Source organism: Terrapene carolina, unplaced genomic scaffold (assembly GCF_002925995.2).
Source record: "Terrapene carolina triunguis isolate 2854851 unplaced genomic scaffold, T_m_triunguis-2.0 Scaffold84, whole genome shotgun sequence".
Lineage (NCBI taxonomy): Eukaryota > Metazoa > Chordata > Testudines > Emydidae > Terrapene > Terrapene triunguis.
In genome coordinates, this window is record NW_020664435.1 from 13820023 (window position 1) to 13836485 (window position 16463).

The following is a 16463-nucleotide window of genomic DNA, read 5'->3' on the forward strand; positions in this document are numbered from 1 at the left end:
GTGGCTGGGAGGGAGGAGGGGGAATGCGGGGCGCTCAGGGGAATTGGCGGAGTTGGGGTGGGGCCAGAGCCCCGTGGAGTGTCCTCTTTTTTTATTTTTTAAATATGGTAACCCTACCCCAAGCAATTTCCCTGTTTGCTACCCCCTAACGCCGGCCCTGGCTTTTATATGCAGAAAATCAGTTGTTGTAAAACAGGTGGGCCGTGGAGTTTTTATAGCATGCTGGAGGGGCCTCAGAAAGAAAAGGGTTGAGAATCTCTGATATAGCTGAGGTAATAAAGCTACAGCACCAAAAGCCGACACTGATTATGAAGTACATGCTGTCTGATCCATTTAACTGTAACTTAATTAAGACATAATAGGCCCAATCCTGGTCCCATTGAAGTCAATGACAAAACTCCCATAGTGTCCAGTGGGAGCAGGAATGATCTGTGGCCTCTGAAGAGAAACAGCCTGCAGCTCTCTTGTGAAAGTAGTGACCACTTTTCCAGGGTAACAGAAATCATTCATCTGAATGAATATTTCCTTCTTTGCACTATAGGCGTTTCTGAAATATATTGCACCCAGTGCTGCAAGATAGACAGGTCACCAAGAACTTCTGCAGAAGTCTCCTAATAATGCCTGCCCTTTATTGAAACTGACCTCTTTTCACCTTGTTAAAAGCAGTAAGATGCAAGTAATAGATCATGTCAAAGGTTAACCTCCGGAGATATTAGATAAAGGTGTCCAGAGAAATACCAAAAAAAGGGGTGCTGACAAGGAAACAGAGAGGATTATGATTAGGAAGTGTGAATAAGCTAAAGTTCCAAACATATTCAGTGTTTTGTTAGAAATGTTGAAGTATGGAAAAATATTCTATGCACATAATACTCAAAACATTTATATTAAAACTAACTAAAATAAATAAATAAATGGAGATATCCTATCTCCTAGAACTGGAAGGGACCTTGAAAGGTCATCGAGTCCAGCCCCCTGCCTTCACTAGCAGGACCAAGTACTGATTTTGCCCCAAATCCCTAAGTGGCCCCCTCAAGGATTGAATTCACAACCCTGGGTTTAGCAGGCCAATGCTCAAACCACTGAGCTACCTACTTTACCAATTTTGTAATGTGAACTGCAACAAATGTTATTACAATTTTAATAACAGAGTACACATACCCCCAAACTCCCTCCAAGCAGGGCCGGCTCCAGGCACCAGCTTAACAAGCAGGTGCTTGGGGTGGCCAAGGGAGAGGGGCGGCACCTGCAGCAATTCGGGGGCGGCAGGTCCCTCACTCCCTCTAGGAGCGAAGGACCTGCCGCTGAACTGCCGCCGCCGATCATGGCTTTTTTTTTTTTTTTTTGCTTGGGGCGGCAGAAATGCTGGAGCTGGCCCTGCCTCCAAGCATAGGCACCGACTCCGTGGGTGCTCCGGGACTGGAGCACCCACAGAAAAAAATTGGTGAGTGCTCAGCACCCACCGGCAGCCCCCTGTGGCCCCGCCCCACCCCCCTGCTCCAGCTCACCTTGCCTCCACCTCCGCCGCAAGTGCGCCGCCACATCCTGCTTCTCCCCCCCTCCCTCCCAGCCCTTGTGCTGCAAAACAGCTGATTCGCGGGGCAGGGAGGGAGTGGGGAAGAGGGGGAATGTGGCACGCTGGGGGAAGAGGCGGGGCCGGGGCGGGGATTTGGGGAAGGGATCCAATAGGGGCAGGGAGGGGCAGAGTTAGGGCGGGCACTTTGGGGATGGGGTTGGAATGGGGGGGAATCGGGGCCGGGCCAGGGACGTGGGGGCACCCACCGGCGCCAGAGAAAGTTGGCACCTATGCCTCCAAGATCATGTCTTGCATCACCACTGTGATAACAACTGAAGAACTAAAGTCCCCAGAGCAAATTAAGAATTTTTCCCCTATAAAATGGTAGATTTTCCTATAACTTGCTTTTTAGCCCACCACGTTGAGGCAGGACCATATACACCTAGACCATCCCTGATAGGTGTTTGTCTAACCCATTCTTAAAAACCTCCCATGACAGGGATTCTACAACCTCCCTTGGAAGCTTATTCCAGTTCTTAACTATCTTTATAGTTGGAAAGTTTTTCCTAATATCTAACCTAAATCTCCCTTGGTACAGATTAAGTACTCTATTACTGGTCTTACTTTCAGTGCACATGAAGAACAATTAATCACTGTCCTCTTTATAACAGCCCTTAAAATATTTGAAGACTGACATCTGGTCCCCCTTTCGGTTTTCTTTTCTCAAAACTAAACACACCTATTTTTTTTAAAAGACTTCCTCATAGGTGTGGTTTCCTAAACCTATAATTTTTCTTGTTGTCCTCTGGACTCTCTCTAGTTTGTCCACATCTTTCCTAGAGTGTAGCACCCAGAACTGGACACAGTACCCCAGCTGAGGCCTCACCAGTGCCGAGAGTGGAATAATTAGCTCCCATGTCTTACATCGACACTCCTGTTAATACACCCCAGAATATTAGCCTTTTTCGCAACTGCGTAACTTTATTGACTCATATTCAATTTGTGATCTACTATAAGCCCCAGATCCTTTTCCGCAGTATTACTACCTAACCAGTTATTGTCCATTTTGTAGTTGTGCATTTGATTTTTCCTTCCTAGGTGAAGTACTTTGTATTTCTCTGTGCATTTGTATTTGACCAATTCTCCAATTTGTCAAGGTCATTTTAAATTCTAATCCTGTACTCCAAAGTACTTGCAATCTGATGGGTGTCATCTGCAAATTATATAAACAAACTCTCCACTCCATTATCCAAGTCATTAATGAAAATATTGACTAGTACCAGACCCAGGACAGTCTTCTGCAGGACCCTACTAGATACACCCTCCCAGTTTGACAGCAAACCATTGATAACTACTATTTGAATATGATCTTTCAACCAGTTATGTACTTCTAGTACTTTCATGTAGACATTTCCCTAGTTTGTTTATGAGAATGTTAGTTGGGACTGTGTCAGAAGCCATACTAGAATCAAAATATAGCATGTCTACAGCTTCCCCCAACTCCATTAAGCTAGTAATGGAAGGTAGTTCCCTCCTGCCCCAACCCTGGGGGCAATCAGAGAATATCCTGGGGGATCTTCTGGAGACACAGGGCCTCCACATCAATAGAGGGACCATCCCCGCTCTCTCCACCTCACAATCAGCATAATTTCAGTGACGCTTTCATCTGTCTTACACTACCCATCACCATACACACTCACTCCAATAGGATTATGCAGTGCAGAAGGGGCAACAAAAAGTTAATGCAGGCTGAATTCCTCTAGACAGATTATTTGTGCAGCTTGGTAAGGCCTGCCTGTTGTCTTCCCCCTGAAGCCCACAACTCTAGCTACGTCCCCAATCACAGATCATTAACCCTGTCCAGTGCTGTCCACGACATTCAACTCAGGAATGGACAGTGGTAAAGAGAAATCCTGCGTTAGAGGTAGGAGATCCTGTTTGAGATGATAATATGGATGGGCAAGAGGGGAGAGAAACTGTGAAAGCCTTTAAATTTAGAGACCATATCATGTTCACCTCACAAATGCATATTGAGTGTGACAAGCAGGATTTGGCTCTAGAACTGTACATTATCAGAGGGTTGCTGGTGGGCACTGGAATGTTCATACTGTTCTGTTTGTTTGTTTTTTAAGAGAGATGTAATACTAAAGTAGGTGTGTTGGGAAAAGGCTACTCAATTATAAAAAAAAAAGTGGCATGCCTTTTAGCACATTCACTTAACTATTTTAAAAACAATCATTTATGGTTTGCTATTGTTTCCATAGTAAGTTGAATATTTTAGGCCCTCATCCTGAGAATTATTCCCTGCAAGCGCAGGGGTCTACCCAGGCAAAACAGTTTCCAGGATTACAGCCTTGGTTTTGCCCTTCAGTAACAGAAATGTTATAAAGAATATTTTACAACATATAGTCTACATTTGAGACATGGAACTGCCCATTTTTGTGTAAGAGTGGTGGATACAAATAAGAAATTTATTTGAAGGCCTGCAGTGCTGTGAGAAAAGACTATATAAGCAACACATAGAGCAGTGGCTCTCAACCTTTCCAGACTACTGTATCCCTTTCAGGAGTCTGATTTGTCTTGTGTACCCCAAGTTTCACCTCACTTACAAACTACTTGTTTACAAAATCAGACCTAAAAATACAGAAGTGTCACAGCACACTATTACTGAAAAATTGCTTACTTTCTCATTTTACCATGTAATTATAAAATAAATCAATTGGAATATAAATTTGTAATTACATTTCAGTGTATAGTATATAGAGCAGTGTAAACATGTCATTGTCTGTATGAAATTTGAGTTTGTACTGACTTCACTAGTGCTTTTTTATGTAGCCTGTTGTAAAACTGGGCAAATATCTAGATGAGTTGATGTACCCCCAGAAGACATCTGCATACCACCAGCCGTATGTGTACCCCTGGTTGAGAACCACTGACCTAGAGGGTGCTCTATTAACAAAGAGTGCACTAGCAGTGACTATGTTCTCTGCAGTACACTGGTCCTAAATTTCGCTGCAAGGTATCATAGCTTCTGTGGAATATTGGCAATGTACTCTGCAGCATACAGAAACTACCTGAAACTGTCACAGAGAATTCAACAAACAGATTTGTATTTCTATTTTCATGTTCAATTCACTAATAAAGTCACTGGAATATCCCTTGCACTAGGTATTTTGAATTTAATTTCCGTATTAATCTTAAATTTTGGAAAGTTTTTCCAATGTGTTACCCCTAACTTTTCAATATACTGTAAGATTTTGTATTGACAATGCATAGTAGAAGTTGTCAGGAGGCAACTAAGCAGGAGACAGCTGGGACTTTTGGCATCCACAAAAGATGCATTTGGTATCTTGGCACAGATGTTCAGTTTCAGCTTGTGGCACTAGGGAGATGTATCTTTTCTTTCCAAGCTTGTCCCCAGAGAGAGGGAAGTGACTTGAAATTTAGGAATAAAGGGTCTTGATCTCCATGTTTCTCATCCTACTATCTTTTCACAAGAACTATCCACCCAACAATGCTCTCAATGCCCACGTCTATATCCTACTACAATGAATAAGAACACGGGTGAATATTTCTGCAGAAATGAGCTGAGCAAAACATTTAAATGTCATAATTAGGTTTCAAAGCTATCGCCCACTCAGATGACTAGTGCAGTTGACTCCTCTCAGATCAACACTATTTTGAGAAGCTACCTTCAAAACCACATGGGGGTAAGAACTTATGCTCTCAATTTCATTGGTGTAAAATAGAAGCTATTCAAGTCAGTGGTGTTATTCCTGATTTACACCTACATGAGTGGGAGTGGAATTCAGGCCTTTATTTCTCAAATAAAAGCATCGGTCCAAATTCTGTTCTCAGCTACATCACTGTAAGTCTAAACAAACTTCTTTCAAGTGGAGTGATCTTAGATTTACACCAGCATAGCAGAAACTAGAATATGTATTTGTTATGAGTCAACCAATCTGTTTTCTTCTTCTTTGCTTAGATTGGAGCTGAAATTAATGTGGATGTTTTGGAGCAGACAACATCCCTGTCAAACTATATAGTGACTTCTCATGCTAAAACTTGTTTGTTTTCACACCATCATCACTGATGACCTCAGCACAGCATTGCTCTGAGAATAATGATTTAGTCAACTGCAGAGCCAGCAGGGGGACACAAAACAACGTGTGCTTAAATAGTGCTTTTAAAAACATTTTGGCAAGGAATAATAGGGTTTATTATTATTATATCATCTAATCTGGAGGACCTTTCCCCATCAGTTTCAGTTATGAGGCCTAAAACTCTTTGCAGTATCCTCTTACAAAAGAGAATATGCAAAAGTTACCTACTGTGTGCAGTTTTGCTAACACTATGGGCCAGATCCTCAGCTGGTTCCATTTCATTTAAGCCAATGGAGCCACACAGATTTACAGCAGCGAAGATCTGGCCACATATGTTAAAATTTCTCATCTTGACTCTGTATATCAGAGCATCAGCTCAGTTGCTTCCGCACACATTGAAGTCTGCTGTGTAAACATATTTGTTTAATTATTCTTTAGATTGCAACTCTAGCATGTAGCAAGTGTCTTATTTGCAAGTGTCCTGGGCCGTAACTGTGATGACATACAATAGAGCAAAAGCATTCCTTCAGAAGTGTGAAAAAATCTTACCACCAATCAAAATATTGTAAGTCCATGGGGCTACAGGAAAGTGAACTAACATTCCGAATAAGAAAATATTAGGCCCTATCCTCGTCTTGCTTAACCTGTTTTCACACAAATATGATTGTATTGAAGTCAATAGAGCTACCCCAGATTCACAATGGTGTAATTAAGAGCAAAATCTGCACCAGTGCTAAGAGTCAAATTCTTCGCCTATGGTTAACTGAAAAACCTAGTGGGATTTTGGTATATGTCATACAAGCCTGAGACCACAGTGGTGACTGTCGGGGCCAGTGTAAGTAGATGGAGCACCTACACATAAAACTTGTGAGAGGAAGAGATAGAGTGGAAGGAATATGAATTGAGCACAAAAGTAAGTATTCTCAATATTTCCCTCTCCCCAGACACAGTAAGAGTTGTCACAATAGAAGGAGAGCTATACAAACATGTTCATTTAGAAGAAACAGACATCCTCAGCTTGATGACTCAGCTTTTGCTTTAATAATAGGATTTGCACAAACACACAACTGACAAATTGATACACTGCATTCAGAATATACCCCTTGAATCTAATTCTCCTCTCACAAGAGAAACTCCAGTGTAACTCCTCTGCTTTCAGCAGAGTTGCTCCTGATTTATATCAGTGTGAGAGAACACTTTTAGGCCCTATTATGATTAATATTTTTGGTTTCTACCATAACAAAAGTATCTTTACACTTTTATAGATCTTCATTTGATCCTTTCTTTCTGGTTTCATATGTTGTTTAGAAAACATTTGTGTCATTTAGAGGTCCCTGTCAAGGATGTTTCCAAAATATTAAAAATATTATTTTCCGTCACTTTCTGCAATAATGCTTTGGACACCTGAAATTAAAATCTTTTTCCTTGCTAAATCTTTTTTCTCTCCATCTCATGTGAACACACTAGTTTATTAAGGCAGGGGAATGAAAGACAGATCAGAATTTTAAAAAGTTGGTCTAGTTTTGATCTTCCTAACCTTTTAATCTGTTCTTTTAACCCTTTTCTACTGCCTATCCATTTAAAATAATATACACCGGATATATGTGTGTGCGTGCGCGTGTCTTTGGGAACATGGTGATGGGGGCGAAAGAGTAATAATTCCCCAGCTGGTTTTTTTAAAGCATAAAAATATAAAATTTAAGCCTCCCTAGTCTTGCTGGAAGATTACCTGGACACCAAGGGAAGTCTCTGGAGAAGTCAATGTTGAGAACAGAATTTGTGGGAACGTTGAATCTTTAAACAAAGATTAATTTTCTCTCCGACCTTCATTAAACATTGAAGTTAAATGGTTAAATGTTCACAGCAACAAAAAAAGAGTTCTAAACAATTGGACTAAAAATCCCTTCCCCTCTCTACTGCTCAGCTTTCACTTTTTTGCTATATCTTAATTTCGCTATTTCTCCAGTCACCACAGATTGTTCCAAGGTAGATAAAATTTGAGTTTCTAATATACAAAACCATTCTATACTGTTTATATCTACACACACACACACATTTACTCTATATATACACATATGCACACATATGTATATATCCATATCCACTTTTACAGGTCCACCTTAAGGGCCTGCACCTACTCCCATTTGAGTTTAGTGACAATTATGCCCATTGACTTCACTGGGACGGATCTGATTGACTAAAAATAATTCTGAGTGGTGACTATAAATACACCATGATTTGCTACTCACAATTTATGAGCTTCATCACTTAATATAAATATTACTTAAAATATAATTATATAGTTGCAGTAAACACTGAAGTGTGAATAATGGTGTGCTAATTCACACCTCATTGCACTAATGGCAATTGGTTTTGTAACCTCAATGCCCAACACATACACTATGAATTAATAACATTAATACAATAATTCACACCTTGGAGTGTCTTGCTGCTTAATTAGGTAAAATACTGTTACATGGATATGTAAGTGCCCAAACACAACATGTCCGTATTCTAAAGCTGAAAAGTGATCTAAAATGCTCACTTACAAACATTTTAAGGGAGAAAAAGTAGCAGGTGCAATATGGACTATATATATACACACTAGTTACCAGTTTACTTGAGTACTCCAGGTAATGCCTCAGTTTAGCTCATCCTGCTCTAGCCACTTCATGCAACATATCCTCAGTCTAATCTTAAATTCCATTTATTGTGCTACAGAGCCCCCTGTGCTGAATGTTTTATATTAGCTACCATTACTCAAGTCTTGCCAGTCAGGTATTGAAGAACAAAAATCTGGGAACTGCTGGCCCCTCGTTATTTCCCACATTAGTCAAATGACTTTCTAAGTACTTGTGAACAGCTATAAATGATGCCATATCACATACCATGTGCAGTAGTGGCGTCCTGGCGTCCATGAGCCTACATTGCAACAGGTAAAAAGGCTGCTACTGTCAAACTGTAGGGAAAAGATTTTTCAACTTATTTAAATAATTTCTCTGAAGCCCTCTGTTTCCTACCGAATAAAACGCACACAAAAAATATGTCACTGAGCCAACCAGAGTAATCTCAGTACCATAGACTGATAGTTGGAAAACTTCAAACATAAATAATTATTGAGATCACCCAGATCACTCCACTGAAATCGAGTGCCCCAGCGATACAAAGTCAGTGGGAAGGAAAGGATTTGAAATGGAGGGCAGATGAGGATGGTAGTATTAGAAAACGTCACTTGCAGAAGACAGCAAAGAAGTGGAAAAGAAAACAATTATTATTTAAAGTGTATTCAGATGTAAGAAATAGAATACATGTTAAGGGGTGATCATCAAATGGCCAAAGTATGCATAAAAATACCAAATGGTTGACTTCCTTGGGTACCCAGGACTCCCACTGAAATCAATGGGAGTTTTGGGTGCCCGAGGAAAGCAAAATAAGGCTCTTATTCTGTTAAAGTTATTACAGCATTTGTGGATTGTTTTCTTACTGAAACTGAAATTCCCTTACTCTTGCCTCTCTCTTCGGGCCTCCCCTCTAAGGGCATTCTAGTAATTTTTAATCAGTCTACTGGAGTCCCCTTACTATGAAGGATTATATTGCCACATCCTAAGATCACCTTGAGCAGAATGCTGCCACAATAGCAAGTCCTAATTAACTCAAAATATGAGATTCTAAACAGGAAAATTAAACAAACACTAGTAAGTGTAACTTTCTGAAATATTTATTTTGAAGCATGTGGGGGATTGACTTCTTGAGTGGATTCTCAAAAACGAAGACAGAAACAAAAACCAAAGCATAACAGCTAGTAAGCTAAGGAAATTGTACTAAGCTTTGAATGTTTTACTTTGAAAATCCTAGAGCCCTCAATAAAATCCTTAGTCAATCTCTTCTTGTTTATAAAACAGTATTTGGTATCACCATCTTGAAATCTACAAAACAGATACAGCCATCTCTCTTTCTAAAAATCTCTAAATCCAGATTTGCAGCTGCAGTTCCCATTAATGAAGCTTTGATGGGTAATAGAAAAAATGCTGAATGCCAATATTTTTAATTATACAGTAAAATAACTTTAGTGAAAAGACTAGACATGCTATTATTTTAAAAGTGCCAGAGTTACCACGTCAACCAGTGCCGTGGTATAGGTAAATGATCAGTGTACAAACAAAATAATTACTTGGCTAAAACAACATACCACAGTATTTTTGCTTCAGAAAGTGTCTTACAACAACAATTATTACTTATGCATTGAGTATATCAGAGAGTATACCTATATTTATTTTTACAGAAATGTAATTTTGAGACGTTCACAGAAATATATTCATATTATACATAGGTATGTAAAACTGTACCACAAATCTGTAAAAGCACTGATCTTATTCCTGTAATGTGGTTAATATTCAAATTAGACAAGAAAAGAAATTGAGATAATTGTTTTGTCTACCTTAAAAAACAATCTTTTAAAGATTTTAAATTGATGTAACAACGCAATTTGTAGTAGGAGGAAAAAGTGTGCTGAAGGCTAAGGCTAAAAGTTACTAAAAGCTAAAGTTGCATTAATTTTGTGACTGTTTATTATAATAATGTTTTTAAAATGCAGAAAAACAAAGAACTCTTCAAGTACATCTCTAATAAAGAACTACTTGCCTGTATCTTATAGAGTTTACTACGTTTTTCTTTGCAATCAAACTTTCTCAGAGACAAATAGCACAGGTTACATGACATATAGCACTTTCTCAGAGAAAAACAACCTGCAGAAATCATGTGTTGGGATACAATAGAATGGTCACCAGGACAACTAGCCGATTGATCAGCCGTGACAATATCACTTATGACTGAGTCAAAGTCAGCAAGAGTGTGAATCTCAAAAATGTTTTCAATGATTCCACTAAAAGATGTTACCAGCTTATTGTGATGAAAGTTTATATGTGAAAAGTTGGCCCAAACAAAATTCAAGTCATCTAAACACAATTTCATTTAGTCAACACAGAAACAGAGCTATATGCATAGCTGAAAGACCTGTTGCTCTCTATTGTTAATGGGTCCATGTCTCAAACAACTCCGTCGATTGAGGTATATATGTAACAAATGTTTAAAGCTAAATTCTACATAGTCTCTACTTGAGAAAAATTCCCATTTTGTTAAATTAGAGACCTGAGTAACTGAACACTACTTTAAATAGGTGGCAATTTTATTATGTTATTCCAAAAAATAAAGCAAAATTAATTTCATGTATAGCAAGGGTTATTCCAAAAAAAGTTCATTTGGACTAAAATAAAGCTTTACTTTAGTTTAAAGGTGGCCAATCCATAAACAGAAGGTTTATTAATAAATCAAAGCAACAGGTCTGCAGTAAATCCAGCAGGTTGCTAACTAGAAAAAGAAATACAAAGTGACAGATTTCTAGGGAAAAGATCTTTGACCAAAAGAGAGTGTAGTCAAAAGATGGGCAACAATACCACCCTGCATAGTTGGAGATATACAAATCTTGCCTGGGGTCCCAGAAGGAAGTAAAAAGTGTCTTAAAAATTGCCCTGTTAATAGTTAAGGACCAAATCCTCCTGCAAAACTCCCACTGATATCCATAAGGATTTGCCGGAGTGACGACAGAAGGATTGGGCCCTAAGAATTGTCTCAAGCCAATGCAAGGTCCGTTGTTACTGGAATGAACTCTAACTCTCACGGACGCAGTATCACACGAAAGACCCCTCTGAAGGATAAAGAACAACCTTAGGACATTTCAGGGTATTTCAAAGCCTCTTCTAAACTACAGAGAGCAAATTAATACCAAATTTGAACACACAGGGCCAAATCTTCTTCCCCTTATTCATGCAAGTAGCCCCACTGCATCGTAAGGTGAACAGGATTATGGATACAACCTCTTCCCATTTTACCTTCACTTTTAGTAGTAATACTTGTTTTTCTTCCCTTTCTTTTCCCATAGGTTAAATAAAGAGATCAGACCTTCCCTTGTTCTGAGAGTTGGGTTTCTGTAAAACAGCCTATATTATCAAGTGATTTTTATTTGGTTCTCTTTATTTGGTTCTTTATAAGAGTTAAAAAAATCTACTTTTGTTCCCAAATCTTAAATCTCTAGAATAAACAGCATCCAATATTCAGTAGTCCAAGGCAAAGCTTATTGTCCTTCCAAGTAGACCAAGTTACTTCCAACCTCATGTCAAGAATATCAAGAAATTTCTTTGTCTTTAGAAAGAAATCTCTTCATCACATAAAATATTATCTGACCTCTCATAATTGTCCAATTAAAGTTACAATAAATAGACAATTTCAGTTTGTTCAATTCAAATATTTAGTATTTCTATTTCCTATCCCATGGTAAATGCGTACATGAAAACATTTAAGTTTTGGAAGTTTGATGGTCTAGACATAAAGACAGCAGAAACATTACAAATTCTATGGACAGTAATAGACACTAATTCTTTACAAACCATGCATGAACAAAGCCGAGACATTATCCTTTTCTTATCAATAGTTAAAGATCACTTAGTCAATTAACAGGAAAATAAGAGACTTCTTACCATTATCTGTAGAGTAAAATCAGGAATTAGTTGTTTTGTTCAATCAACAAGTCAACTTTTCTCTCCTAGTGACTTTTTTTGTTTTTAAAGCTCCGTTTGCCAGTGATAGCCAGGGAAGAGGTGTCACTGTGTATTTCTATATGTTTGTATTTAAGACCATCAGAATCTTATTTTATTGAACCAATAGAAGACAGATCTCGTACTTTACTATCACGGTTCCAACCAAGAGCTAACCCCCAGGTAGTTCTATTTGCCTCTAACACTTTCTTTTTGTAATGAGACTAATTTTTCCAGTAGCCTTTAACCAACTAGATTAACTGACATGGAAAATGTGACTAAAAACTTGTAGAACTGTCTAGCCTCCAACCCAGCACAAAATCAACTTTGTAGTAAGTGCTGAAGGACATCTAGCAAGCAGCAACTTGCTCAGTTTATAATCCTGAACTATATATTCACAGAGAACTGTACTACGCCATCTAGTTAGCTGACAGCAGGCTTCACTTTCTACATTAGAAGTGTATACCTTAAAATACAGGGCTTTGGCACTTGAGAATTTTCAGTTTCTTTAAATAAATATCACTACTGGGCTAATCCACATCCAGTGGATATGGGAAAATTTAGCTTATAATAGCAGAGTGACCTTCTACATCTAACTTTGATTTACAAGATAAAAGCAACTTTTAAATTAAAGAGGCTTTCTGCTAATAGAGCTTATTATTCCAGAGACAGGAATGATTTTCCTCGAAAGTTGTCCCTGTGTGCATGCCTATTATCTTCGTTTTTCTCCTTCTACTAATGAGCATTTATCTAAAGAGCCTGTTAATCCTCTGATGTGTGCTTCTGGTCAGAGGTAACAGTTTGAATAAAACCACTAATCACTTATCACTAATCACTGATCGTTAACCACACTTTTCTCTAGTGCTTTGCAACCTGCACTGCTCCCTTTAGGACTAAGGAGTAACAAATAAGAAGTTTAACATTTTAAAAGTATTTTTAACATAGTAATGCTGACTTCATCCAAAGACATTTTTCTACAGAAATTTTAAAAAAAAATTCTACCAAAGTGCATGTACTTCAGAACAAATTCCCACAAACTGTGTCAGAGTATAGATTTTCTTTCATTTTGTTCTCACCCTGTAACTCTAGAAACAATTTATTTAAAAAAAAACTTTACAGTCTGGTTTCTGGATTATTTCTACATGACAGTTTCTTAGAAGAACGTTCTTCCTCCACTGTTATTTGACACACTGTATTTTCACCAAATGACCAGGCAAAGAAACTCTGGTGCAATTCAATGGGTTAGGAGAAGAGTTATCTTTGAAATGTATGGTCTCCAGGAAAACCCAAGAACCCTATTGTCCTTTGGTCTAACCTCTGTTTTCATCTGTCTGTATATTGTTTCCTACTGATAAACTACAGAAATCCTCTGGCCATGCTGTTTTAAGTAAGTACTATTTAAGCATTTTAATTGTAAAAGACACACATATGGACATTCATTTTATTTTATTGCTATCCATGTCTTTGAACCACTTTTTTTCTGTCAGACTGTAACATTTATAATAAACCCTGGAGATGACAGATCACTCATCATGCGTGGACATAAATAAGAGAAAAGGCAGAGTTTAGCAGGTATCCCCCTTATATTTCAGAAGCTCTTATAATTCTGGAAGGACAAAACTTAGCTAAAGAGAGGGAGAGAGAAACCTAAACCAGAGGAGGGATAAAGGAGATATGCATTGAACTGGGGGGAGGAGAGGGTGTAAAAACGATGTGCTTAGCCAGTTGGATTGTAAAAGGGAGAGTTGCTTTGTCAGCATTTCTAACCCCCTGAACCCTACAGTATCTAAGGCTGTTAATCAAACACTTACTAGTCTGCAGAATGACGTAATCGCCCACTATCCAGCCTTATTCCCTGAGATATGTCAGAAGGGGTGTGGGGGGGAGACAACCAAACATAGCGATGCAGACACCTAACAACGAAATATACACACAGCCCACTCTAGCCCTGAGCCTTAACAATAGGCATCATGTGGGAACTGGAGATGAGGAAGGGGAGGGGGGTGATCAGTTTGTTGTGCAATTATCAATAAAAGTCCATATAAGAAACAACACATACACATGAACCAGCAACTTGTAAGCAGCTGAGCCTCCGGTACTTTGGACTAAGAAGCCTCTTCCAAAACTTAAATCAAAGTTGCAGCGATTGAAATCAAGTTCAGTTAAGAAGAAAGCGAAAGCTTCAAGAAGGGAGGGGGGACTTTGAGAGCAAGTCCAGCAGCCAAAGAGCTGTCATTTCAGCAGCAGTAGCAAGACAAGATGTTATGCCGAAAAGAAATAAGGCAAAGATGGGGGGGGGGCAGCATCAACCTTCCACTTTTGTGTCTAGTTTAAAAAAAATCCTCTCCCGGAAGAGCTTAAACAAGAATTACAATTTATTTGCAACAATATTTACCTACACGCTCCCTGCAGACAGCGGAGATGGCAGCAGCAGCTACATCTCATCTCAGCGGTTCTTCGACACACATGCATACACAAGCACACGGTCCCGGCAGCATACTAATGACTTTGCTAGCTCTTGTTTCAACACACACACACACACACACACAGTTTCAAAACTTTCCAACTTTTTGGTCGGTGTGTTGAATTGAGGAATCTCAAAGTTGCTCCCCTCGCTGCCTTTCCGCTCCCTCCGACTGCTTACTGCGCTTCGTGTAGCTTCAACAACTTTTCCGGTCCCCCCGCCACCCCCCGATTCCTGTTACACCCTCGCCCAGTCACTTAGAGGAGTGAGAGGGAGCGATGCACACACACACTCGTTCAAAAAGCCATCTTCATAGAAGCATCTCACTGATCAAACATCGCAGCCACTAAACCGCCTCCCGGAACGGGAGCGGGGGATCTCAAATGGTTACTATCATTACAATTAAATTGAAAAACTAACAGCCGTTTATCACAGCCCCCGGAGCAGTCCCAGGGTTAGTAACAAAAACTGTTTACTAGCCCCCCAAAACTCCCACAAAACAAAACAAACCCCTTTGCAATTCATGAGATTTCTCCCTCCTCACTTTAGATCCTTCCCCCCCCTCTGCTCCCCAGTTAATTCACACATACTCCCCGTCCCTAGATCAGTCCCATGCACACAAGTACTTTAAAGCGTCCAGAAAGCGAGGGTTTAAATGCACTGAAAAGTGAGTTTCATAAAGTCAGATCAGTATTTAGAGGAACTTACCAAACAAGTGTAGAAGGGAAAGGACCAGCAGCTTGGGTGAAGGAACCACGTTGGACTGAGAGAAGGTTACAATACGTTCTATTTAGAGAAGCATTACATCACCCTCGGTGACGTCACGTGGGATTCCTGAACTTCTAAATCATTGCGGTCCCTGTTCAGGGGGAGAGTGGAGTGGTGGGCGTGTCCGGGGGGCGTGTCCTCCCCAGGCTCCGCCCCCGCCAGTAAGCCACAGTACACGGGGCGGATGGAGGGGGAGGCGAGTGCAAAGCAGGAACAGCGCAAGCAACAGCTTGCAGAGCTGGATGTGACAGGACTGACATTAGGCGTGTGTGAGTCAGCTTGGAAAAAATCTCCTGCTTTATGGATTTCGGGAGGAAGCAGGGACGAATCCAAAGAGGCGGGTTCCCTAGGCTGTATTGATTTGCAGGGGCTGGGCACGGACTGTTTCCCGAACTGGATGGGTTGGTCTCCATTCAACTAAGTGTGGCACAGGACAAGACCCGTTCCAGTCTGCTGAATAAACTCCGGCATTGCTAGTGTACTGTGTATAGGCTGATGGACCCAAACGAAACAAACACCGAACCTCCTTTTGGAATTAATCCCTCTTGTGTTTCAAAGAGCTCTCGCTCTCTAAAGAGTTGAGCTAACCCCCTAAATCTGAACGCCCCACTACTTTTGGGGGGGGATGGTGATTACTAGGGGGATTTTAGTTCCCACATCCAATTAATTCATCTCTAGGTTGTATTGATCCATGTAACTACTTTTCTTACAAAGGAGTTTTATAATAGGACTTTTATTAATATATAGTTCTTCGTAGACGTGATATCGTTGGAGAGATCAGAAGTTACAGCAAGGGAGAAAAGATATTTTGAGTCTTGCACATGCAGCATTAAAGGGACACTGGCAGGAAGAAAAAAAAGTGCATTACCTTCCCTATCTTACAGCTACCATACTACCATACAGACCACCACCAATGACTCCAGCATGCTTTGGGTCAGGCCCTTAGTGTCTGCACAGGGAAGAAGAATGACTGAAGAAAAGGAATGGGAGTCAGGAGATCGGTTCTAACCTGATTCTGTTATAGA

The 16463-nt window shown here is 39.8% G+C and overlaps 1 protein-coding gene across 2 annotated transcripts in view; it reads right to left on the reverse strand.

Moving 5' to 3' along the window:
* CREB5 (cAMP responsive element binding protein 5) overlaps positions 1 to 15437 on the reverse strand; it is a 353979-nt gene extending 338542 nt beyond the window's left edge. For both annotated transcript variants that reach the window (XM_026649400.2, XM_026649399.2), the window contains exon 1: positions 15379 to 15437. The gene's annotated coding sequence lies outside the window, so the exon portion shown is untranslated. The remainder of the gene's footprint in view (positions 1 to 15378) is intronic.
* Positions 15438 to 16463: the final 1026 nt, after the last annotated feature.